The 25,294-nt window shown below is 50.4% G+C and overlaps 1 protein-coding gene across 4 annotated transcripts in view; it reads left to right on the top strand.

Annotated features, from left to right (window-relative positions):
- The first annotated feature begins 902 nt into the window (after nt 1–902).
- The window catches only part of LOC137653507 (uncharacterized), a 197,062-nt gene continuing 172,670 nt past the window's right edge, over nt 903–25,294 (top strand). Inside the window, exon 1 of one of the 4 annotated variants that reach the window (XM_068386986.1) lies at nt 903–983. The gene's annotated coding sequence lies outside the window, so the exon portion shown is untranslated. The other 3 variants (XM_068386978.1, XM_068386970.1, XM_068386960.1) reach the window with 3 other exon arrangements.

Genomic DNA, 25,294 nt, shown 5'->3' with positions numbered 1-25,294 from the left:
CCAGTGAGGAAAGGAAATAAGGAAATAAACTACATGAGATATTTAAGAATAACAACATCGAAATAAATCATTTACATATAAACTATAAAAACTTCCAAATAACAAGAGGAAGAGAAATAAGATAGAATATTATGTCCGAGTGTACCCTTAAGCAAGACAACTCTACCCCAAGACAGTGGAAGACCATGGTACAGAGGCCACGGCACTACCCAAGACTAAAGAATAATGGTTTGGTTTTGGAGTGTCCTTCTCCTATAAGAGCTGCTTACCATACATAAGAGTCTCTTCTACCTTATCCGCATGGGTATTCAGTAAAGAAGCTCACGATTAACTGGTATTACCAGGAATGACTAATGTAACTCTATTACAATCGACCCAAAGTGCAACTTAAGGAATTACAAAACATATTGAACGGAGGAGGAAGATTGATAAAAATGGTTCCATCCCGAGGAATCATACTACTTTACTAATTTAATTACACTGTCATCATATTAAAACTAGAATAGAGTTTAAGATATGTGGAATGACTCATCAAGTTATCAGAACTGGACGTCCAAAATATCTAAGAGAATTGTTACATATCGTCCAACCAACATATCGTGTTGACACGAGAATAATTACACACAATTTCAAGTTATTGGAGTCTATGTACTTTTACTGTAGGCTATAGACTCTGGAACTTTCAGATATGCAGCCTAAAACTATATAACATACTCCCATCAACATCCGAAAGACTGAAGATATTAAGGCTTTCAAGAAGCTGATGACTTCTTGTTTTCTAAGTGCTTCGATAATGTGGAATATACATTTAACAGGAATACATTGAGTGATACACTAAATACCTAAAAATTCAAACAAAAATGAAATTTTATAGATTTCGTCATGCATAGGATTTCCTTATGACTTATGTGATAGGACCAGAAAAGTAAAGTAAATAGTATTATGGAGTGAGCGACGACGAACCTGAAAGAGAGCTGTTATAGGTGTGAATACCTGTATCTACTACCACCACATTTTTACTAAGGAAAAATACAATCTTCAACCTAAATCATTGTAGTCTGTAGTACAGGACATTACGTTTTCTACGAGAATCCGTTGGTCATTGTAAAGTAACTTTCATTAGTTGCAAAAGGAACTGATATAGTCTGATAGTGTTGTATATTGTATGATTTACACTTCGACTTTGTTTGAAAAATGACTGAAAAGTATATTTTATGAGTGAGCAATGACAAGTTATGGCCGCTGCTTTGTCATTATCTACGACAGAGGTTAGATTATGTGGCCTTTTACAAAACTCGAAAGTGTTAAATCGTAATCACGTTTTGTCCTGTTTTCGCACACCCAAAGTCCCAGGTTCCCACCTGTGTCCGTCGGCAAGGGGCCTGTCATAACGGGAGAACGTCTTATTTGCACTAGAAATTAAGGTCAAATTTATTAAAAGCACATCATTTACGGTAGGAAAAGTTGTTTTTTTGGTAAATTTACAGTTTCATCCATTATGGGGAAACTGGAATAAAAATATATTTGTTGCATCAGAAATAGTGTAGTTCCAACGAATTTAACGTTTATTTTGACCGCAAACCATCCGATTTGGAGATTTACTAAGTTGTTCTAGAATGCAGAAAGACCCTACTTCATCCCAACAATTATGGGGGACACCAGGTGGGAACCGGGGTTTTGGGTGGGGGGGGGCGTCAAATGATATTTGCAATAAATGAATACTTATCCTTCCACCACCCCTCCCCCTATACCCCTATCTAGCCCTACCGGGGGGGCTCCGCCCCCCCTGCGACCCCCCCTTCGACCCCCCCTTAAGGCCACAGTGATTTTCAGGGCACTACTGAACCTAATAAGCCCACCTAACCTAGCCTAGGGGCTCTGTACCCCTACCTAGGTGCCCTGTACCCCTACCTAGGCCTACCGGGGGGGCGGAGCCTTAAGGCCACAGTGAATTTTGGGACACTATCGAACCTAATACAACCACCTAACCTAGGGCCCTGTACCCCTACCTAGGCCTACCCCTGCGAGGCCACCCCCCCTTACAGCCACTACCTAACACATCCATCAAACCAAATCCAAAGGGATGGTACTGCTGCATACATCGTTATACTATCACCATTATAATATACTCTATAAATTAATGAAGCTTACCTTAAACTGTTGGTTCATCAAGATGTGTTGCTGCTTTGAGGAAAACGTGAAGCCGTTGGGAAGGTTCCTTGACATGCAGGCCAATTTTGATTTTGTAAAATTAAATTGTCTCTCTGGCACAAATCCACTAGGTTTTCAATAATCCCCGAATAACTTACAACAAATTCATTGCAAGTTAGGAAACAGTCAGGACAAGAAGATGGAATTTCAACTTCTTGTGCAACATGAGATGACGTGCTTGTTACTGCCTCCATTTCTAAGAACGAAATGAAATGCATGGGAAAGATGTATTGTGGCGCTGTTGTATTGTCGCGCTGTGATTGGCCAAACATGTATGACGTCATAGTGGATAGGCGCTGTGATTGGCCAAACGTGTAAGACTTTATAGTGGACTAGTTTGTCTGCGGATTATAGTGGTTACAGGGCTCATTTAAGCAAATACAAGACACAGTCAACAATAACAACCGACTTAGAAAAAATCTGGGAGTAAGACATGAGTTGCGTGAGTTTGATCGTCGATATATAAAGAACTAGGCATTTGCGACTAATAATATTTTACAGAAATACTACAAAAGACTTGCTTTACTCGGGAAATATATTATTATAATAGATTTCCCATAATGGATGAAACTGTAAATTTTCCGTTTTTTTCTCTTGGAAACGTAGTTCTGTGTTCTATTTTTTTACCTGAATTTAATAAAAAATTCGGTAAAGTTTTACTGTATTACAGATTCACATTTCGAACAGGAAATATATGTTTTCCTTTAGTAGGTAATGTGATTTGACCTTCATTTCAACTGCAAACCAACAGAACAACCAATTCGACTAACTTTAAGTAGCCGAACTGGTTGCTGTTATTACGGATGAAGTTAAGGTGAAAACCGGTTAAATCTTGTTATTTTCTACAGGAAAACATTCATTTTCTGTTAAAATGTTTCAATACAATGTCTTTTATTATATATATTTTGTTAAAATGTTTAAATATAATGCCGGTCAAATTCCGTGTCACCTCACTCACGAATGTACTGCGAACGATAACATTCGCAACGTTACCAATGATACACAGCGTTACCAACGTGACGGTGGCATTGCTAACGTTAGCAATGTTACGGTAATATTATCATGTGTATTTTAAAGAATTTTTCCATATACCCTTTACACAATATATAAAAAGGTACAAAAAGGGTACAGAACCTAATAAACCCACCTAACCTAACCTAGAAGTTCCCAGGTCACAAACCCAATATAATGTCTTTTGTTATATATATCACGTTAATCCGTGTCACTTCACTCACATTACGATAACGTTAGCACTGTTACGATAACATTAGCCACACTATATATAATGGTTCTTGTTTCGCCACTGGCTTGATTATGCTCGTAGGAAAATAAAACATCAAGCTCATATGTACTGGCAAGCGGTAATGTTGAGCTGCTCACGCTAACATTAGTAATGTTACGCTAACATTAGCAACGTTAAATATAATGGTTCTTGTTCCGCCACTGGCTCGCTTACGATCACAGGAAAATAAAACATCAGGCTCGTATGCACTGGCAAACGGTAATGTTGAGCTTCTCACTCTAACAAAATATAGTAAAATTAATGACTTACTTTTATGACCGTGACGACGAAACTTATAGGTCACGGGGGTGTTGTGACTGTGAGTCTGAGGCATCTTAACTTCTTTGCCTTAGTTTAGTACTGCACTTGTAGCACTGTAAAAGTTGGTATATTACATTACGAGATTTAAGAAAATTATCAACATTGGAATTCACCAAAATACTTTCAAGTATGGATTACTGAAGTCGTTACAATTTTCTAAAACTTCCATCGTAAAATACGCAAAAAGTCGTCACTTGAACTAACAAAGACCTGACTTGGACAAAGGTTTCCACGGAAAAGGGTTTGTTGGAAGGTGGGGGTAGGGAAATATTAACCACCCTGTGCAAACTTTTCATATGTATGGGTTCTTGATTGGTTAACGGAAAAGCAACGGAGTCTAGAGAGTAAACATGAATGAACCAGAATGGGAAACTTGTCCAGAGCAAGTATTTATATGAAATCTGGGAGTGACAAGGTAATAACAAAATGTATAAAAGTAATATAGAAAGATAAGATGGAGTGTATGATAAATAATATTTGGTGGGAATATAAGATGAGGTGATTTTATAATGTACAGTATCGGATAATAAAAAGAGTAATACTGGGGTCAAACGTAATATGTATACGAGGTATTACGTAAAAGGGATGATAATAGTTGTACTGGTTCAAGTCATATACTTGAATAAACGTGTGAAGTTGAATAGTTAAATTTGACGGCTGGAGAAGAAGAAATCCTATTGGTGGAGGTGGAGCCTATACGTAGGGGGGATGGGAGATTATGCGCATTACTTCGAAACCTGCTATGTACAAACGAACGAACAAAAAAATAAATGAAAAACACTGATAATGTTAGCATGTTACGCTAACATTGCAGCAGCTCTACATCATACGTTGGCAGTTCTGGTTACCGTATTTTTTCATGAAACATAGCCTTTGTAACGGCGTCTCCAAATTTTATCCAGTTATACTGTTTTGTCTTTTCCTCCATTTATTATACATCCAAGAAGGTAATGTATAGAGAAGAAAAGGCTTGTTTTACCATTATATATTGTTTCCCCAGTATGTTTTCCCCACCCAAAACCCCGAGTTCGCACTGGGGGTCCCCCATTACCGTAGGGTATAGATATATATATATATTTCTGAAACTATTCATTTGCGACGGGAACGAGTGTCATTTTCGAAGAGAGCAGAATTTTTTCTATAGAAAAAAAGCAGTTTTTTCCTAGGTTACATTGCCCTGTAATACAGTTCCATTTTTCTGCTTATACAAAACCTCGCTATTTGTAGGGGAAGTTACTTTTGGCATAGCTGAAAGATGAGCCGTAAGACTTTTGGCGAGGGATAGCTACCCCAACCGATAGTTAGCGGGAGGGGTGGGGGTAACCGACTATCCCGCTCACTGACACACTTGGCAGTGTTGCCAACTTGGCGAAAAAGTAGCTAGATTTGGCGAATTTCTGACCTGTTTAGCGACTTTTTAAAGGCTATTGCGAAGAGCAGATTTTTATGGAATTTTTGCCTCCTATGGTGATTTTTTAGCGAATTTCAGAATCAAATTTATTATTTGTTCCGTAACTGAAATACAAACCACGCTATTTAAATGGGGTAATTACTTCGGCGTAGCTGAATGACGAGCCATAAAAGTTTTAACGAGGGTTTACTACCCCACCGCTAGTTAGCGGCGCGTGGGTAGGGGTAGCTAGCTACCCCTCCCCTCCCTCACACACACCAGTGAATGCTTCACTTTACTTTTGGCTCGGGAAGAAAACAGACCTGTCTGCGCTCTCCCTCACTTTGACTGCCATATTAATCTATTTTTGCTTTCTCTTTTTCAGTGTGCTTGAAGTTGGCCTCTACTACCAATGCGTACTTGCCCTGGACTTCCCGGCCACCCTTGTGGGACCTTCATGTCGGCGGTCGACACCGATCCCCACACCTTGTGTCCTCACTGTAGGGGGCAGTGGTGTGATAGTGATAATGTATGTATTGAATGTAGGGAGTGGTCTACCTCCCAGTGGGAGAGGTTTGCCCGGTGCCGGAAGAAGAAGGCTAAAAGGGATCTTTCTCCTTCAGAAGCTTCTCTGAAGAGAGAAAATTCCAGGACTTCTTCTTCCGTTGCCCTTTCCTCCTCCGAAGCTCCCCCTCGAGCGATCTCTTCTGAGAGGCTGGCGAGTGGTAGCGTAGACCGTTTTGCTGTTGACCGATCCCGGGGTGCGGGAGAGGTAGTTGCCTCCCATAGCGAGGTGGCTGCCCCTCCTCCCCCAGAGGAGGATTTGATGTCTAATCATGATTTGTTTCAGCTTTGGGCTTCCTTGGGGCTGCAGGGTTTGCCCTCTAAGGAAGCCCTGTTTGACATGATCAAACTTGGTGCAGCCGTCAAACAATCGCCAACTACAGCAGGGATAGATCCTCTGTCTGTGGTTGACGTTGTTGTGACGGAGTCATCTCGTGGGTCAAGTCAAACCCCCGTTCCTGTGGCTGAGGTAGCTGACGGCTTAGATTCCCCCTCCGAACACCCTTCGAGGGAGGATCTAAGTCCCACGGTCTCTCCTGCCGGTGATTCTCCCCCTCGGGGGAGTTCACTTACAGAGACTCCTCTTCGGAGGCCCCTTGATGGTCAGCTTGCTGATCCCACGGCCCCTCGTGGGCGTATAAGGCGGAAGGCTCGTCCTTACCTTCACCGTAGAGGCCTTCCTTCCCCTTACAAGGGGGTTAAGAGGCGCCTCTTCGGCTCGTCGTCGCCACAGTCCTCTGCGGAGGAGACGACTCGCCGTTTACCGATCCTGCCAGCTACCACCCTAGACCTCTCCGGGGATCGTTCGCGATCACCTTCGGATGATGGTCGTCCTTCGGGACAAAGTGACCAGTCTCCCAGACCTGCTGAGTTGCCGTTAACCTCTAATGTTCCTGATGCGCGTGACGTGCCACCTGATCCTGCCGCTGCGCATTCTCCGGGCCCTTCGGGGCTGAAGGGTCTTGAGCGCAAAACTGCGCCTCTCGCCCTCAAGCGCCAGGTTCTTCCTGTGCGCCCTCCTGCTGCCGTCGTAGCTGTGCCTGCTGTTGCCGCTGTTCCTGACTTAGCGCCACGGTGCTCACCCACGCGCATGCGCGCCACCGTTCCTGTTACGCGCCCACGCCCTTCTGCGCCCCGGCGCCCTCCAGCAGTTCCTGTTACAGCGCGCCAGTGCTCACCTGCACACACGCCCCCACCGGCGCCCCAGCGTCCCCCGGTTCCTGCCTCGTCGCGCAGTCCAAGAGGTTCCTTCGCTGGTGCACAGGCGCCCACAGGTTCCTCTGGACTCGCTGGGCCCGTCTGGAGAGACGCGCGACACGCGCCCACGCGCGGTTCCAGATCCAGCGCTCGCCAACGAGCTTCAACATATCAGCGCGTCGCCCAGGAGGCTCCCAAGCTAGCGCACGGGCACTCAAGGCCCCCCCGTGCTCTCCTTCCAGACCGCGCGATCCTGCACGCGCGACGCCCCAGTTGCGCGCCCTGTTCCTATCACGCGCCCCGTTCCTGTCATCAAGGCGCCTAACGCAACCCTCCAGCGCACACATGTGCGCCCTCATCCAACCGTGCGCCCTGCACGGCCGCCACAGCAGCGCACCCCAGTGCGACCATATCCTGATGCGCGCCATGCACGTCCACGATCGCCGGACAGAGAGCATGCCGGTCCTGTCGGACCAGCGCCAACCTCCGCGCCAACGCGCCATCCCTGCCGCACGCGATCCTGCACCAGCGCTCACGCGCCCTCGCCCGGTTCTCACGGACACGCGCTCAGGCGCCCCCGTTATCTCGCGCCCTCCGGGGCCGCATCAGGATGCAGCGCGCCCTCGCGTCCGGCCGCCTCCCGTTCCGGCTCCTGTGCGCCACATGCCCTTGCCATCTCCTACGCGCGCCCGCGATCACGCGCCCGCTCCTGCCGCTGCGCGCCCACGCGCCCGCTCCAGCCGCTGCGCGCCCACGCGCCCGCTCCATCGCCAGCGCGCCATCGCTCCCTCACTCCTGTATCCTCGCCTGCGCGCCATCGCTCCCTCGCTCCTGTATCCTCGCCTGCGCGCCACCGCGCCCTTGCCCACGCGGATACGCGCGAGAGCGAGATTCCTGTGTCGCGCGACCCTTTCACGCGCGATCCTTTCACGCGCGACCCTGACCAGGGCCCGTCACGCGACCCCCAGCGCGAGCGCCCCCAGGCGGACAGGTCTTCGTCTCGTTCCCCTCCCCGCAAGCGCAGACCAGCGTGCTCGCCGGAGGAGGGGCGGTTCCCGGACAGGTCTAGGGACTCTTTCCTTTCAGCCCCACAGGCGAACCCATATTTGTTGACTCCTCCTAAGGATCGTACGATCCCCTTCCCTCCAGAGGGAGTGTCTGACAGCGGGACTGTCAGCCAGCAGCCCTGGTTCAGCACCCTAGTCAGAGCTCTTGTGCAGGCGATTAAGCCCGCCCTCTCTGACGGGGGTCACAAACCAGCGGCAGCTTCCTCCCCCTTGAAGAGGAAGAGAGGAGTCTCTCCTGTGGAAACTCCTGCGGATGAGGACTACCCATCGGTTCTTCATCGTCGTTGCAGTCCGCCGTAGAGGAGCCTCGTCATCGATCACCGACTGTTCCTGCTACGACCTGGACCTCTCTGCAGATCGTTCGCGATCCCCTTCGGTGGAAGGTCGTCCTTCCAAAGGACACGTCGACTTTCCACCTGACAGACCTGCTGACCTGCCGTCGCCGTTCCTGGCAGCTAATGCGCTTTATGCGCCGATAAAACCTGTCTTTCATAGTCAGGCAACAGTCCCTTCGGGGCAACAAGGGCATATGCGCCAACACGCGCACATGTCCCTTACGCGCCATGCTAAGCATGCGCGCCAACGATCACCTGACCTCACTGAGATAGCGCACAGGCGCTCACCTGCTGAGGTTCCTGAGATAGCGCGCCAGTGCTCACCTGCTCGCCAGCGCGCTGCTACGCGCCTTCAATCTACTGCGCGCCATGCGTGCCAACGCTCTCCTATGCGTCAATGCTCGCCAAAGCGCCAGCGCTCTCCTGCCCACCAGCGGTCTCCTGCGTGCCAGCGCTCTCCAACGCACCAACGATCTCCTGCGCGCCCACGATTTTTGGATCTGGGTGCGGTAGGGAAGTCTAAGACTTCTACTCGCCAATGCTCGCCAGCGCGCAACCGCGCGCGCCCACGCCCATCCCCTACAGTAGCTACACACCGCCAGCCTGACGCGCGCCCACAAGAGGCGTGCCAACGAACGCTGGTTCCGACTGCGCGCCCGCGCGCAAGGGATATTTCTCCTGCGCGCGCGCGCGCCCTACGACATCTTCTAGGGCGCGCGATCTCTCGCCTGCGCGCCCACGGGCCCTTCATCCTGATCCTGCGCGCCCGCGTGCGCGAACATTCACCCTCGCGCGCGCGAGCGCACAATAAGCTTCTTGCGCACAATCAGCTTCTTGCGCACTCTCCTGTGTCTCCTGCGCGCGCTTCTTCGCGTTATTGCTCGCCCGCGTGCCTGCGCCCGCAATCGCCCTCGCACGCGCGCATCAGCAATCCCCTGCGCGTGCGCGCCAGCAGTCTCCCCCGAGCGACCCCGGGTATTTGGCATCGCGCGAGCGCCAGCACGCTCCCCCGCGCGATCGTCAATACCCTCCCGCACGTGAGGCTGCAGGACAACGCACGGCAAGGTCGCCATCGCCACATCCCTCCCTCTCCCCCCCAGCAGGCGCAGAACAGCGCGCTCGCCGGTGGGGGGGGAAGGTTCCAGAAAGGTCCAGGGACATTTCTTCTTCTTTTTCTTTACAGGTGAACCCCCCTATTGAAACTCCTCCCAGGGATCGGTCGATCCCTGTCCCTCCAGAGGGATTGTCTGACAGCGCAGCCGTCAGCCAGCAGCCTTGGTTTGGGGCACTAATCAGAGCGGTTGTGCAGGCTTTCAAGCCTGTTCTCTCTGAATTGGGCCACAAATCCTTGGCTGCGTCTACTCCCCTGAAGAGAAAAAGAGGAGTTTCAGACGCAGTTACTTCTCCGAGGACTAAGCTGTCTCCTCGTAAGCCTTCGAGGCAGGCCCCCTCCCCCCCCAGACTTTTTCTCCCGCCCTTTCAGACGAGGATTACCCGTCCTCAGGGAGTCACGTGAGGTGAGACGTTCCCCCATTGCACCAATGAGGGAAACCCCACCTCGCGCTGAAAAGTCTTCTCAGGCAGGGGCGAAGAAGAGCCTACCTCCGTCGTTGTTGGAGTCCTGCATCCCTCCCAGGAGGGAGTCGAAGGACTCTAAAACAGTACCGAAATCCTCGACAAGACTTAGAACGGAGCCAGCCAGTCACTTGGAGAACGTCCGCGATTCTCCCCAAGAAGAGCCTTTGGGGACAGGAGACTTCGCTGCGAGTCCATCCGGAGGAGAGCTACAGGAGTCAGAACATGCATTTTGGCAAGTTCTGACCCTTATGAGGACTCTGACCCAGAGATTCCCCCTTGAGAGTGCAAAGACACGGTCCTGGACCGAGTATTTGGGACTCAAAAACCCTCTAAGGCCAGTGCGGCTCTGCCCTGGTCTCAAGGGGTTAAGAGTACCAGGGACAAGATCGCGGTCCAGCTCTCTGAGCTAGCCTCCTCCAGCCGATCCAGTGCAGGCAACAAGCTTCTCCCACCTCCTCGCGTTCAGCAGAGGAGGTACTTCGAGATCTTAGAGGAGCCTTGTTTAGCTCTTCCCCTTCACCATTCGTTGGAAGAGCTTACCAGGGGAGTCCCTCTTGAGAGACTCTCCAACCGGAAGGTCTCATTCTCGGCGACTGAGATCCTTAATCAGGAGAAGGTTGCGAAGTGTGCTATGCAGGCCACTTCATGGCTTATCTGGTTAGGGACCTTAGGTTTCCTGATACGTTCGGAGGATTTCTCCAAAGAACGTACCAGGAAAGCTATGGAGACCTTCCTACTCTCAGGCACTCGCATGTCTCGAACTTGTGGGCAAACACCATCCTGAAACGTCGGGATGCGGTGGCTGAGAGTTTCCATCAGAAGGTCCCTAGCACCGAGATAAGCAGGCTCAGACATTCTTCTGTGGAGGGAACGAATCTGTTTGAGCCTAAAGACATGGAGCATGCTGCTGAGAGGTGGAGGAAGTCCCACCAAGACTCCCTCCTACATAAGGCTTTGACATCCAAGCCCTATAAGCCTCCAGCACCACAGCAGCCCCGTCCTACCAAGACCACGGAACCGACAACGGCAGCAAAGACAGTGGTGTCTAAGCCCTTTCCTGTTAAGGACAGGAAAGGCAAGAAGTCCTCCAGGGGAGGGAAAAATCCTTGAGGGAGCAGCCGAGGCCGCAAACGCTAGGATTGGCAGTCCCCCTGCATGTCCACCAGTGGGGGGATGCCTACAAAGTTGCGCAGACAGGTGGCAGCAACTCGGGGCCGATTCCTGGACGATTTCCGTAATCAGTCAGGGATATCGCGTCCCGTTCACAACATCTCTACCTCCCCTGATGACGAATCCAGTGTCATTGAGCTCCCTTGCCATGTGATCAGCAAGGGGGTAGGCCCTTCAGGCAGAAGTCCAGACCATGTTGAAGAAGGGCATTCTCCAACAGGTCCTCGACGGGTCCCCAGGCTTCTTCAGTCAACTCTTTCTTGTAAAGAAGGCGTCTGGAGGCTGGAGACCAGTCATCGACCTCTCGGCTCTGAACAAGTTTGTCAAACAAACTCTGTTGAGCATGGAGACCGCAGACACGGTCAGACTCACAGTGAGACCGCAAGACTTCATGTGTACACTGGATCTGAAGGACACGTACTTCCAGATCCCAGTCCATCCGTCTTCAAAGAAGTACTTAAGATTCAGCCTAGACAACAAGACGTACCAGTTCAAGGTGCTGTGTTTCGGTCTCTCCACAGCACCACAGGTTTTCACCAGAGTGTTCACCCTAATATCGTCGTGGGCACACAGGATTGGCATCCGTCTCCTCCGTTATCTGGACGACTGGCTGATCCTAGCAGACTTGGAGTCATCCCTTCTTCAACACCGAGACAAACTTCTGGGACTTTGCCAGGATCTAGGGATCATGGTAAATCTCGGGAAGTCCTCTCTGCTTCCCACTAAAAGACTGGTATACCTAGGCATGATTATAGACACCAATCTCCACAAAGCCTTCCCATCAGACGACAGGATAGCAAAGCTGAGGAAGGTCGCAAGCCCTTTTCTCAGACGAGAAGAGCTTCCAGCCCAATCGTGGTTACGTCTCCTCGGTCACCTCTCATCTTTGGCTCGTCTAGTTCCCAACGGTCGCCTCAGGATGAGATCCCTCCAATGGCGACTCAAGTCTCGGTGGAATCAAGGTTACGATTCCCCGGACGTCATGATCCCTATGGGACCTGCGGAACGGACGGACCTCCAGTGGTGGGTGACAGACGAGAACCTACGGATTTGATGCTGTCTTCGGACGCCTCAAAGAAAGGGTGGGGGGCCCATGTTCTACACCACAGGACCTCAGGCCTGGGGTCAGAATCAGAAAAGTGCCTCCATATAAATCTTCTAGAGATGAAGGCCATTTTCTTGGCCCTTCAACAGTTCCAACAATACCTGGCGGGTCACTCCGTGGTGGTGATGAGCGACAACACCACAGTAGTGGCTTACATCAACAAGCAAGGAGGTACCTTTTCGAAGCAGCTATCCCATCTTGCAGTAGAGATACTGAGATGGACTGAAGTCCACTCGATTCCGCTATCGGCACGTTTCATTCCAGGCAAGAGGAATGTGCTCGCCGACAATCTGAGCAGAGCGTCTCAGATAGTGAGTACCGAGTGGTCTTTGGATCATCTAGTAGCCAACAAAGTCCTGACTTTGTGGGTTCCCCGACTGTGGATCTGTTCGCGACAGCGTTGAATTTCAAGCTCCCGCTATACTGCTCCCCAGTCCCGGATCCCAAGGCGCTTTGGCAAGATGCTTTCCAACAACGGTGGGACAACATCAACGTGTACGCCTTTCCCCCGTTCTGTCTGATGAGGAGGGTGCTCAACAAGACCAGAACATCAGTCAATCTTTCAATGACCCTCATAGCTCCGCTATAGCATCACGCGGAATGGTTTCCGGACCTTCTGCAACTCCTAACGGAACTTCCGAGAGAACTCCCTCGATGACACAATCTACTCAGACAACCACATGCAAACATCTTCCACAAAGCCGTAGATTTGTGGAGAGGATTTTCGCAACAAGTTGCGATCAGGATGTCTGGACATCTGCAAAAATCATCCGCATCTGTCTACCAGTCAAAATGGAAAGTCTTCTGTGGTTGGTGTCGAGGAAGGGGTATCTCTCCACTCGATGCCACTATTCCAGCAATAGCGGAGTTCCTCGTGTATTTGCGGGAAGAAATGCGCCTTTCAGTCTCGGCGGTGCAAGGCTATCGCTCAGCCTTAAGTCTAGCCTTCAGGCTCAAAGGAATGGACATTTCTTCCTCGCTGGAACTTTCCCTACTCATACGAAGTTATGAACTTACCTGCCCTCAGTCGGAAGTGAAACCTCCTCCATGGAATTTGGTTTGAGTTTTCAGGTCTCTTAAGAGACCTCCCTATGAACCATTATACCAGGCTTCAGATCGCCACCTAACTTGAAAGACGGTGTTCCTACTAGCTTTGGCTTTGGCCAAGCGAGTCAGTGAACTTCATGGTCTCTCGTATGACATCGCCCATTCAAGGGGATTGGGGGAGGTAACATTCAAATTCGTCCCTGAGATTATTGCTAAGACTCAGAATCCGGGGGTGGCGAACCCTATGTTCGACTCCTTCCAGATTTCGAGTCTCCTTTCTGTAACAGATGACCCAGACCATCTCCTACTTTGCCCAGTAAGGAGCTTGAGGCTGCATCTCAAAAGAATGGCTGCAGTCCGTCCGTCAGGTGCAAGCATTGTTCGTTAGCACTGGGAGGACTAAGAGGAGGGTCACCAAGAACACCATCTCGGCATGGATTCGTAGGGTGATCCATCTGTCCCTGAATCCAGACCCTCCTCCGGCACGTCGCCCTAGAGCACATGATGTCAGGGGCGTAGCTACGACCCTGGTCTTCAAGAAGAATTTCTCAGTGACGCAGGCTCTTCAGGCTGGGGGTGTGGAAGCGTCAGACAACCTTCATAGCCCACTACCTGCAAGACGTGACCCACAGGAGGCTCGATACGTTCTCTATCGGCCCTGTGGTGGCTGCACAACAGCTGGTTTAAAACCTCAGGCTCCTTATTGGACAAGTAGTAGAAGGTTGAGGGCATTGTTACCTGGTCTTAGTCTGCATGAATGAAAAGGTTTGTCTGGCCCTTATTCTTTTCTTCATCTTCCCCTCTCTTGGGGAAAGCAGCATCCTGGGTTCTCTGCACAGCTGACCTCAAACCACTGCAGGTAAACCATGTTTCCTTGTGTTCCTAGTATTAAGCTAATACTTTCACGTCCCCATACCCTGACGAGGTGGTATTGGGAGAGTCCTAGCTTAAAGTTTCCATCGAAAGGACTACAGGTCGACTTCCGAGGACGAGTCACACTTTATTACACCTTCACCCACAGCTTGTGTAGGCCGCAGTCCTTGTGTAGCAAGGTTCTAGCGAGGTGCAGGGACTCCTTATTGTTGAGTGCTGACACACTCAAATAATGAGCCCCCGGGCAAAGCCAAAACCCAGTACTGGCTGGGACGTTCCACCCTTCTTAATGGGTGAGTCACCCCTATTAAATAGCGTGGTTTGTATGTCAGCTACGGAAAAAATGACAAATTCGTAGATAATTTGTATTTTTCTTAACTATACAAACCTTAGCTATTTAATCAGACTTGGCCGCTAGCCCTATCCCCCTTGAAGTCCTACCTCCAGGCAAAGTGAGCTTAATCACAGGTGTGTGAATGGGGGGGGGGGGGGTAGCAAGCTACCCTACCCTACCCCCCGCTAACTAGCGGTGGGGTAGTAAACCCTCGTTAAAATTCTAATGGCTCGTCATTTCAGCTACGCCGAAAGTAATACCCCCTATTAAATAGCTAAGGTTTGTATGGTTAGGAAAAATACAAATTATCTACGAATTTGTCATCTTGCTGTGTTTTGCTCTTCAGTACCAGATCCCGCGGCTGCGTTTGAGGATGCACTGCAACATCCTTGGGATCTACTGGATTGCTACACGTTTTCCCCCCTTTTTTTGCTTGCTTCGCGCAGTCCTGTACCAGGTCCTAGTAGCTCCAGGACTCAGGATGACTCTCATTACTCCACTATGGCCACACATGGAGTAGTTTCCCGATCTGTTGTCGCTCCTGGTCGTGGCACCGCGAGAGCTACCAGACTGGGTCAATCTCCTTCGGCAACCCTTGTCGAACAGGTACCACCAGGCAATGCAGTCGCTCAGACTTCACCCGTGGAGACTATCCAGCATCTCATCAGAACGCGAGACTTTTTGCGACTCGCTGCGAGAGAGATGTCTGGGTACCTTAGAAGATCTTCCTCAGTCTACCAGGGGAAGAGGTTGGTCTTCTGTGATTGGTGTAGTGGAAGGGGTATCTCTCCAGTCGGAGCCTCTCTGACTCAGATCGCAGACTTCCTAGTCTTTCTTTCGGTTTCTGCCATTAAAGAGTATAGGTCTGCCCTTGCAATGGTGTTCCGTCTGAAGGGCATAGATATCTCCAACGCCCTGGGGAATTTCTATGCTCATTAAGAGCTTCGAACAGTCGCGTCCTCCTAGGGAACTTAGAGTTCCCCAGTGGGATGTCACCTTAATTCTCGAGTCTCTTACTCGTGTACCGTATGAACCCTTGAGCCGTGCCTCAAACAGGCACTTGACCTTTAAGACTGTTTTTTCTGCTAGCCTTAGCATCGGCGAAGAGAGTCGGGGAGTTACACGGTCTCTCTTGTAATGTCACTCACGCAGAGGGTTGGAAGGAGATCTCCTTGAGTTTTGTGCCAGAGTTTGTGGCCAAGATCAGAACCCAGTGATCCACGATCCCAGGTTCAAGGCCTTCGCTATTCCTTCCTTACCGGATGTGGCGGTTCAGGTGAGAGGCTTCTCTGTCCCGTCAGGTTTCTCTGGCGCTATCTTAAGCGAACTCGGCATCTCAGACCTGAATGTCAACGACTTCGTTAGCACCGGCAGAACCAAGAGTGAGGTGTCGAGGAACACAATATCCTTGAGGATCCGTGAGACCATCCGCAAGGCGTATGAGACTTCCTCAAGAATCCAAGCACCAGCGAGGGTTAAAGCTCACAAGATCAGGGGCATTGCCCCCACACTCACTTTCAAGAGAAATCTTGCAGTGGGCCAAGTGCTGAAGGCTGGCGTTGGGAAACGCCAGACCACCTTTACGGCCTTTTACTTGAGGGAGTTTACGCACAAGTCCTCGGACACCTTTGTTCTTGGCCCTGTGGTAGCAGCTCAAGCTATTGTCTGACCTTTCCAGTTCCGCTGGGACAGGGAAATCTCTTGTCTTGATTTTATGGTATGTTTGGCAGTGTGAAAGCAGTCTGCAGGTGATCCACCTTTCTCTCTGTCTTCTCCCTTGGAGTTCCATACATCAAGAAAAGTCTTCCCAGGTAAGAGTTTGTTTACAAGTATTCTCCGCCTGTCTTCTGCTAGGCAGGGAAGACGGTGGATGTATAAACCCTTTGCCTTTTGGTTTTGGAGTTTCATCCAGTCACTGTGACCCTAAGGTCGAGTGTCTCTTACGTTCATGCTCTTTGGTCACGCGATGTTCTTACACATCGCGCGGCGGCTCCCAGTCTCTTAGACCCCACCATCATCATGTCGGGTCAAGAGACAGGGGTGGTAGGATTTAGTCCTCTGCTCTCATTCGAGACCAGGTCTATATCCAGGCAGTTAGCTGTCCACAAGCATCAAAGGCAGACCTCCCACCAACCAGTGAGTCTTCCTATATTAAATGATTACGAGGTTTGTATATCGCGTCGGAACAAATGACAATTTGTCCTAAATTATATATTTCCTAGCGTTTGAATGAGGAAAGAAGGATGGCAGTGGGGGGGGGGGGGCTGAGCTAAGCTCCGCCTTATACCCCCAGCCAACCAATCAGCACAACTGCCTGGTTTTCTTTCTCTTCGGCTGTTTCAGCTGAGTTGAAGCGAATTCCTATATTAAATGATTACGGGTTTGTATAGCTAGGAAAAATACAATTTAGGACAAATTGTCATTTTTCCTAGCTATACAAACCTGTAATAATTTAATATAAATGCCTGCCTCTACCACCCCTCTCATGTTCCACATTGAGCCTAAAGCGTTTGATTGAGGAAATCGGGATGGCAGTGGGGGTGGGTGGGTGGGGTTGAGGGGGGGAGATTAGCTCTGCCCCACACTGCTAGCCAACCAATCAGCACAACTGCCTGGTTTTCTTTCTCTTTGGCTGTTTCAGCTGAGCTGAAGCAAATTCCTATACTGTATTAAATGATTACGGATTTGTATAGCTAGGAAAAATACAATTTAGGACAAATTGTCATATTGCATGCATTATTATTGGATACAGTAAGTATCCCCCTATACCCCTATCTAGCCCTACCGGGGGGGCTCCGCCCCCCCTGCGACCCCCCCTTCGACCCCCCCTTAAGGCCACAGTGATTTTCAGGGCACTACTGAACCTAATAAGCCCACCTAACCTAGCCTAGGGGCTCTGTACCCCTACCTAGGTGCCCTGTACCCCTACCTAGGCCTACCGGGGGGGCGGAGCCTTAAGGCCACAGTGAATTTTGGGACACTATCGAACCTAATACAACCACCTAACCTAGGGCCCTGTACCCCTACCTAGGCCTACCCCTGCGAGGCCACCCCCCCTTACAGCCACTACCTAACACATCCATCAAACCAAATCCAAAGGGATGGTACTGCTGCATACATCGTTATACTATCACCATTATAATATACTCTATAAATTAATGAAGCTTACCTTAAACTGTTGGTTCATCAAGATGTGTTGCTGCTTTGAGGAAAACGTGAAGCCGTTGGGAAGGTTCCTTGACATGCAGGCCAATTTTGATTTTGTAAAATTAAATTGTCTCTCTGGCACAAATCCACTAGGTTTTCAATAATCCCCGAATAACTTACAACAAATTCATTGCAAGTTAGGAAACAGTCAGGACAAGAAGATGGAATTTCAACTTCTTGTGCAACATGAGATGACGTGCTTGTTACTGCCTCCATTTCTAAGAACGAAATGAAATGCATGGGAAAGATGTATTGTGGCGCTGTTGTATTGTCGCGCTGTGATTGGCCAAACATGTATGACGTCATAGTGGATAGGCGCTGTGATTGGCCAAACGTGTAAGACTTTATAGTGGACTAGTTTGTCTGCGGATTATAGTGGTTACAGGGCTCATTTAAGCAAATACAAGACACAGTCAACAATAACAACCGACTTAGAAAAAATCTGGGAGTAAGACATGAGTTGCGTGAGTTTGATCGTCGATATATAAAGAACTAGGCATTTGCGACTAATAATATTTTACAGAAATACTACAAAAGACTTGCTTTACTCGGGAAATATATTATTATAATAGATTTCCCATAATGGATGAAACTGTAAATTTTCCGTTTTTTTCTCTTGGAAACGTAGTTCTGTGTTCTATTTTTTTACCTGAATTTAATAAAAAATTCGGTAAAGTTTTACTGTATTACAGATTCACATTTCGAACAGGAAATATATGTTTTCCTTTAGTAGGTAATGTGATTTGACCTTCATTTCAACTGCAAACCAACAGAACAACCAATTCGACTAACTTTAAGTAGCCGAACTGGTTGCTGTTATTACGGATGAAGTTAAGGTGAAAACCGGTTAAATCTTGTTATTTTCTACAGGAAAACATTCATTTTCTGTTAAAATGTTTCAATACAATGTCTTTTATTATATATATTTTGTTAAAATGTTTAAATATAATGCCGGTCAAATTCCGTGTCACCTCACTCACGAATGTACTGCGAACGATAACATTCGCAACGTTACCAATGATACACAGCGTTACCAACGTGACGGTGGCATTGCTAACGTTAGCAATGTTACGGTAATATTATCATGTGTATTTTAAAGAATTTTTCCATATACCCTTTACACAATATATAAAAAGGTACAAAAAGGGTACAGAACCTAATAAACCCACCTAACCTAACCTAGAAGTTCCCAGGTCACAAACCCAATATAATGTCTTTTGTTATATATATCACGTTAATCCGTGTCACTTCACTCACATTACGATAACGTTAGCACTGTTACGATAACATTAGCCACACTATATATAATGGTTCTTGTTTCGCCACTGGCTTGATTATGCTCGTAGGAAAATAAAACATCAAGCTCATATGTACTGGCAAGCGGTAATGTTGAGCTGCTCACGCTAACATTAGTAATGTTACGCTAACATTAGCAACGTTAAATATAATGGTTCTTGTTCCGCCACTGGCTCGCTTACGATCACAGGAAAATAAAACATCAGGCTCGTATGCACTGGCAAACGGTAATGTTGAGCTTCTCACTCTAACAAAATATAGTAAAATTAATGACTTACTTTTATGACCGTGACGACGAAACTTATAGGTCACGGGGGTGTTGTGACTGTGAGTCTGAGGCATCTTAACTTCTTTGCCTTAGTTTAGTACTGCACTTGTAGCACTGTAAAAGTTGGTATATTACATTACGAGATTTAAGAAAATTATCAACATTGGAATTCACCAAAATACTTTCAAGTATGGATTACTGAAGTCGTTACAATTTTCTAAAACTTCCATCGTAAAATACGCAAAAAGTCGTCACTTGAACTAACAAAGACCTGACTTGGACAAAGGTTTCCACGGAAAAGGGTTTGTTGGAAGGTGGGGGTAGGGAAATATTAACCACCCTGTGCAAACTTTTCATATGTATGGGTTCTTGATTGGTTAACGGAAAAGCAACGGAGTCTAGAGAGTAAACATGAATGAACCAGAATGGGAAACTTGTCCAGAGCAAGTATTTATATGAAATCTGGGAGTGACAAGGTAATAACAAAATGTATAAAAGTAATATAGAAAGATAAGATGGAGTGTATGATAAATAATATTTGGTGGGAATATAAGATGAGGTGATTTTATAATGTACAGTATCGGATAATAAAAAGAGTAATACTGGGGTCAAACGTAATATGTATACGAGGTATTACGTAAAAGGGATGATAATAGTTGTACTGGTTCAAGTCATATACTTGAATAAACGTGTGAAGTTGAATAGTTAAATTTGACGGCTGGAGAAGAAGAAATCCTATTGGTGGAGGTGGAGCCTATACGTAGGGGGGATGGGAGATTATGCGCATTACTTCGAAACCTGCTATGTACAAACGAACGAACAAAAAAATAAATGAAAAACACTGATAATGTTAGCATGTTACGCTAACATTGCAGCAGCTCTACATCATACGTTGGCAGTTCTGGTTACCGTATTTTTTCATGAAACATAGCCTTTGTAACGGCGTCTCCAAATTTTATCCAGTTATACTGTTTTGTCTTTTCCTCCATTTATTATACATCCAAGAAGGTAATGTATAGAGAAGAAAAGGCTTGTTTTACCATTATATATTGTTTCCCCAGTATGTTTTCCCCACCCAAAACCCCGAGTTCGCACTGGGGGTCCCCCATTACCGTAGGGTATAGATATATATATATATTTCTGAAACTATTCATTTGCGACGGGAACGAGTGTCATTTTCGAAGAGAGCAGAATTTTTTCTATAGAAAAAAAGCAGTTTTTTCCTAGGTTACATTGCCCTGTAATACAGTTCCATTTTTCTGCTTATACAAAACCTCGCTATTTGTAGGGGAAGTTACTTTTGGCATAGCTGAAAGATGAGCCGTAAGACTTTTGGCGAGGGATAGCTACCCCAACCGATAGTTAGCGGGAGGGGTGGGGGTAACCGACTATCCCGCTCACTGACACACTTGGCAGTGTTGCCAACTTGGCGAAAAAGTAGCTAGATTTGGCGAATTTCTGACCTGTTTAGCGACTTTTCAAAGGCTATTGCGAAGAGCAGATTTTTATGGAATTTTTGCCTCCTATGGTGATTTTTTAGCGAATTTCAGAATCAAATTTATTATTTGTTCCGTAACTGAAATACAAACCACGCTATTTAAATGGGGTAATTACTTCGGCGTAGCTGAATGACGAGCCATAAAAGTTTTAACGAGGGTTTACTACCCCACCGCTAGTTAGCGGCGCGTGGGTAGGGGTAGCTAGCTACCCCTCCCCTCCCTCACACACACCAGTGAATGCTTCACTTTACTTTTGGCTCGGGAAGAAAACAGACCTGTCTGCGCTCTCCCTCACTTTGACTGCCATATTAATCTATTTTTGCTTTCTCTTTTTCAGTGTGCTTGAAGTTGGCCTCTACTACCAATGCGTACTTGCCCTGGACTTCCCGGCCACCCTTGTGGGACCTTCATGTCGGCGGTCGACACCGATCCCCACACCTTGTGTCCTCACTGTAGGGGGCAGTGGTGTGATAGTGATAATGTATGTATTGAATGTAGGGAGTGGTCTACCTCCCAGTGGGAGAGGTTTGCCCGGTGCCGGAAGAAGAAGGCTAAAAGGGATCTTTCTCCTTCAGAAGCTTCTCTGAAGAGAGAAAATTCCAGGACTTCTTCTTCCGTTGCCCTTTCCTCCTCCGAAGCTCCCCCTCGAGCGATCTCTTCTGAGAGGCTGGCGAGTGGTAGCGTAGACCGTTTTGCTGTTGACCGATCCCGGGGTGCGGGAGAGGTAGTTGCCTCCCATAGCGAGGTGGCTGCCCCTCCTCCCCCAGAGGAGGATTTGATGTCTAATCATGATTTGTTTCAGCTTTGGGCTTCCTTGGGGCTGCAGGGTTTGCCCTCTAAGGAAGCCCTGTTTGACATGATCAAACTTGGTGCAGCCGTCAAACAATCGCCAACTACAGCAGGGATAGATCCTCTGTCTGTGGTTGACGTTGTTGTGACGGAGTCATCTCGTGGGTCAAGTCAAACCCCCGTTCCTGTGGCTGAGGTAGCTGACGGCTTAGATTCCCCCTCCGAACACCCTTCGAGGGAGGATCTAAGTCCCACGGTCTCTCCTGCCGGTGATTCTCCCCCTCGGGGGAGTTCACTTACAGAGACTCCTCTTCGGAGGCCCCTTGATGGTCAGCTTGCTGATCCCACGGCCCCTCGTGGGCGTATAAGGCGGAAGGCTCGTCCTTACCTTCACCGTAGAGGCCTTCCTTCCCCTTACAAGGGGGTTAAGAGGCGCCTCTTCGGCTCGTCGTCGCCACAGTCCTCTGCGGAGGAGACGACTCGCCGTTTACCGATCCTGCCAGCTACCACCCTAGACCTCTCCGGGGATCGTTCGCGATCACCTTCGGATGATGGTCGTCCTTCGGGACAAAGTGACCAGTCTCCCAGACCTGCTGAGTTGCCGTTAACCTCTAATGTTCCTGATGCGCGTGACGTGCCACCTGATCCTGCCGCTGCGCATTCTCCGGGCCCTTCGGGGCTGAAGGGTCTTGAGCGCAAAACTGCGCCTCTCGCCCTCAAGCGCCAGGTTCTTCCTGTGCGCCCTCCTGCTGCCGTCGTAGCTGTGCCTGCTGTTGCCGCTGTTCCTGACTTAGCGCCACGGTGCTCACCCACGCGCATGCGCGCCACCGTTCCTGTTACGCGCCCACGCCCTTCTGCGCCCCGGCGCCCTCCAGCAGTTCCTGTTACAGCGCGCCAGTGCTCACCTGCACACACGCCCCCACCGGCGCCCCAGCGTCCCCCGGTTCCTGCCTCGTCGCGCAGTCCAAGAGGTTCCTTCGCTGGTGCACAGGCGCCCACAGGTTCCTCTGGACTCGCTGGGCCCGTCTGGAGAGACGCGCGACACGCGCCCACGCGCGGTTCCAGATCCAGCGCTCGCCAACGAGCTTCAACATATCAGCGCGTCGCCCAGGAGGCTCCCAAGCTAGCGCACGGGCACTCAAGGCCCCCCCGTGCTCTCCTTCCAGACCGCGCGATCCTGCACGCGCGACGCCCCAGTTGCGCGCCCTGTTCCTATCACGCGCCCCGTTCCTGTCATCAAGGCGCCTAACGCAACCCTCCAGCGCACACATGTGCGCCCTCATCCAACCGTGCGCCCTGCACGGCCGCCACAGCAGCGCACCCCAGTGCGACCATATCCTGATGCGCGCCATGCACGTCCACGATCGCCGGACAGAGAGCATGCCGGTCCTGTCGGACCAGCGCCAACCTCCGCGCCAACGCGCCATCCCTGCCGCACGCGATCCTGCACCAGCGCTCACGCGCCCTCGCCCGGTTCTCACGGACACGCGCTCAGGCGCCCCCGTTATCTCGCGCCCTCCGGGGCCGCATCAGGATGCAGCGCGCCCTCGCGTCCGGCCGCCTCCCGTTCCGGCTCCTGTGCGCCACATGCCCTTGCCATCTCCTACGCGCGCCCGCGATCACGCGCCCGCTCCTGCCGCTGCGCGCCCACGCGCCCGCTCCAGCCGCTGCGCGCCCACGCGCCCGCTCCATCGCCAGCGCGCCATCGCTCCCTCACTCCTGTATCCTCGCCTGCGCGCCATCGCTCCCTCGCTCCTGTATCCTCGCCTGCGCGCCACCGCGCCCTTGCCCACGCGGATACGCGCGAGAGCGAGATTCCTGTGTCGCGCGACCCTTTCACGCGCGATCCTTTCACGCGCGACCCTGACCAGGGCCCGTCACGCGACCCCCAGCGCGAGCGCCCCCAGGCGGACAGGTCTTCGTCTCGTTCCCCTCCCCGCAAGCGCAGACCAGCGTGCTCGCCGGAGGAGGGGCGGTTCCCGGACAGGTCTAGGGACTCTTTCCTTTCAGCCCCACAGGCGAACCCATATTTGTTGACTCCTCCTAAGGATCGTACGATCCCCTTCCCTCCAGAGGGAGTGTCTGACAGCGGGACTGTCAGCCAGCAGCCCTGGTTCAGCACCCTAGTCAGAGCTCTTGTGCAGGCGATTAAGCCCGCCCTCTCTGACGGGGGTCACAAACCAGCGGCAGCTTCCTCCCCCTTGAAGAGGAAGAGAGGAGTCTCTCCTGTGGAAACTCCTGCGGATGAGGACTACCCATCGGTTCTTCATCGTCGTTGCAGTCCGCCGTAGAGGAGCCTCGTCATCGATCACCGACTGTTCCTGCTACGACCTGGACCTCTCTGCAGATCGTTCGCGATCCCCTTCGGTGGAAGGTCGTCCTTCCAAAGGACACGTCGACTTTCCACCTGACAGACCTGCTGACCTGCCGTCGCCGTTCCTGGCAGCTAATGCGCTTTATGCGCCGATAAAACCTGTCTTTCATAGTCAGGCAACAGTCCCTTCGGGGCAACAAGGGCATATGCGCCAACACGCGCACATGTCCCTTACGCGCCATGCTAAGCATGCGCGCCAACGATCACCTGACCTCACTGAGATAGCGCACAGGCGCTCACCTGCTGAGGTTCCTGAGATAGCGCGCCAGTGCTCACCTGCTCGCCAGCGCGCTGCTACGCGCCTTCAATCTACTGCGCGCCATGCGTGCCAACGCTCTCCTATGCGTCAATGCTCGCCAAAGCGCCAGCGCTCTCCTGCCCACCAGCGGTCTCCTGCGTGCCAGCGCTCTCCAACGCACCAACGATCTCCTGCGCGCCCACGATTTTTGGATCTGGGTGCGGTAGGGAAGTCTAAGACTTCTACTCGCCAATGCTCGCCAGCGCGCAACCGCGCGCGCCCACGCCCATCCCCTACAGTAGCTACACACCGCCAGCCTGACGCGCGCCCACAAGAGGCGTGCCAACGAACGCTGGTTCCGACTGCGCGCCCGCGCGCAAGGGATATTTCTCCTGCGCGCGCGCGCGCGCCCTACGACATCTTCTAGGGCGCGCGATCTCTCGCCTGCGCGCCCACGGGCCCTTCATCCTGATCCTGCGCGCCCGCGTGCGCGAACATTCACCCTCGCGCGCGAGCGCACAATAAGCTTCTTGCGCACAATCAGCTTCTTGCGCACTCTCCTGTGTCTCCTGCGCGCGCTTCTTCGCGTTATTGCTCGCCCGCGTGCCTGCGCCCGCAATCGCCCTCGCACGCGCGCATCAGCAATCCCCTGCGCGTGCGCGCCAGCAGTCTCCCCCGAGCGACCCCGGGTATTTGGCATCGCGCGAGCGCCAGCACGCTCCCCCGCGCGATCGTCAATACCCTCCCGCACGTGAGGCTGCAGGACAACGCACGGCAAGGTCGCCATCGCCACATCCCTCCCTCTCCCCCCCAGCAGGCGCAGAACAGCGCGCTCGCCGGTGGGGGGGGAAGGTTCCAGAAAGGTCCAGGGACATTTCTTCTTCTTTTTCTTTACAGGTGAACCCCCCTATTGAAACTCCTCCCAGGGATCGGTCGATCCCTGTCCCTCCAGAGGGATTGTCTGACAGCGCAGCCGTCAGCCAGCAGCCTTGGTTTGGGGCACTAATCAGAGCGGTTGTGCAGGCTTTCAAGCCTGTTCTCTCTGAATTGGGCCACAAATCCTTGGCTGCGTCTACTCCCCTGAAGAGAAAAAGAGGAGTTTCAGACGCAGTTACTTCTCCGAGGACTAAGCTGTCTCCTCGTAAGCCT

The sequence above is a fragment of the Palaemon carinicauda genome, chromosome 1 (genome assembly GCF_036898095.1).
Source record: "Palaemon carinicauda isolate YSFRI2023 chromosome 1, ASM3689809v2, whole genome shotgun sequence".
NCBI lineage: Eukaryota > Metazoa > Arthropoda > Malacostraca > Decapoda > Palaemonidae > Palaemon > Palaemon carinicauda.
This window is presented reverse-complemented; position numbering and strand designations above follow the sequence as displayed.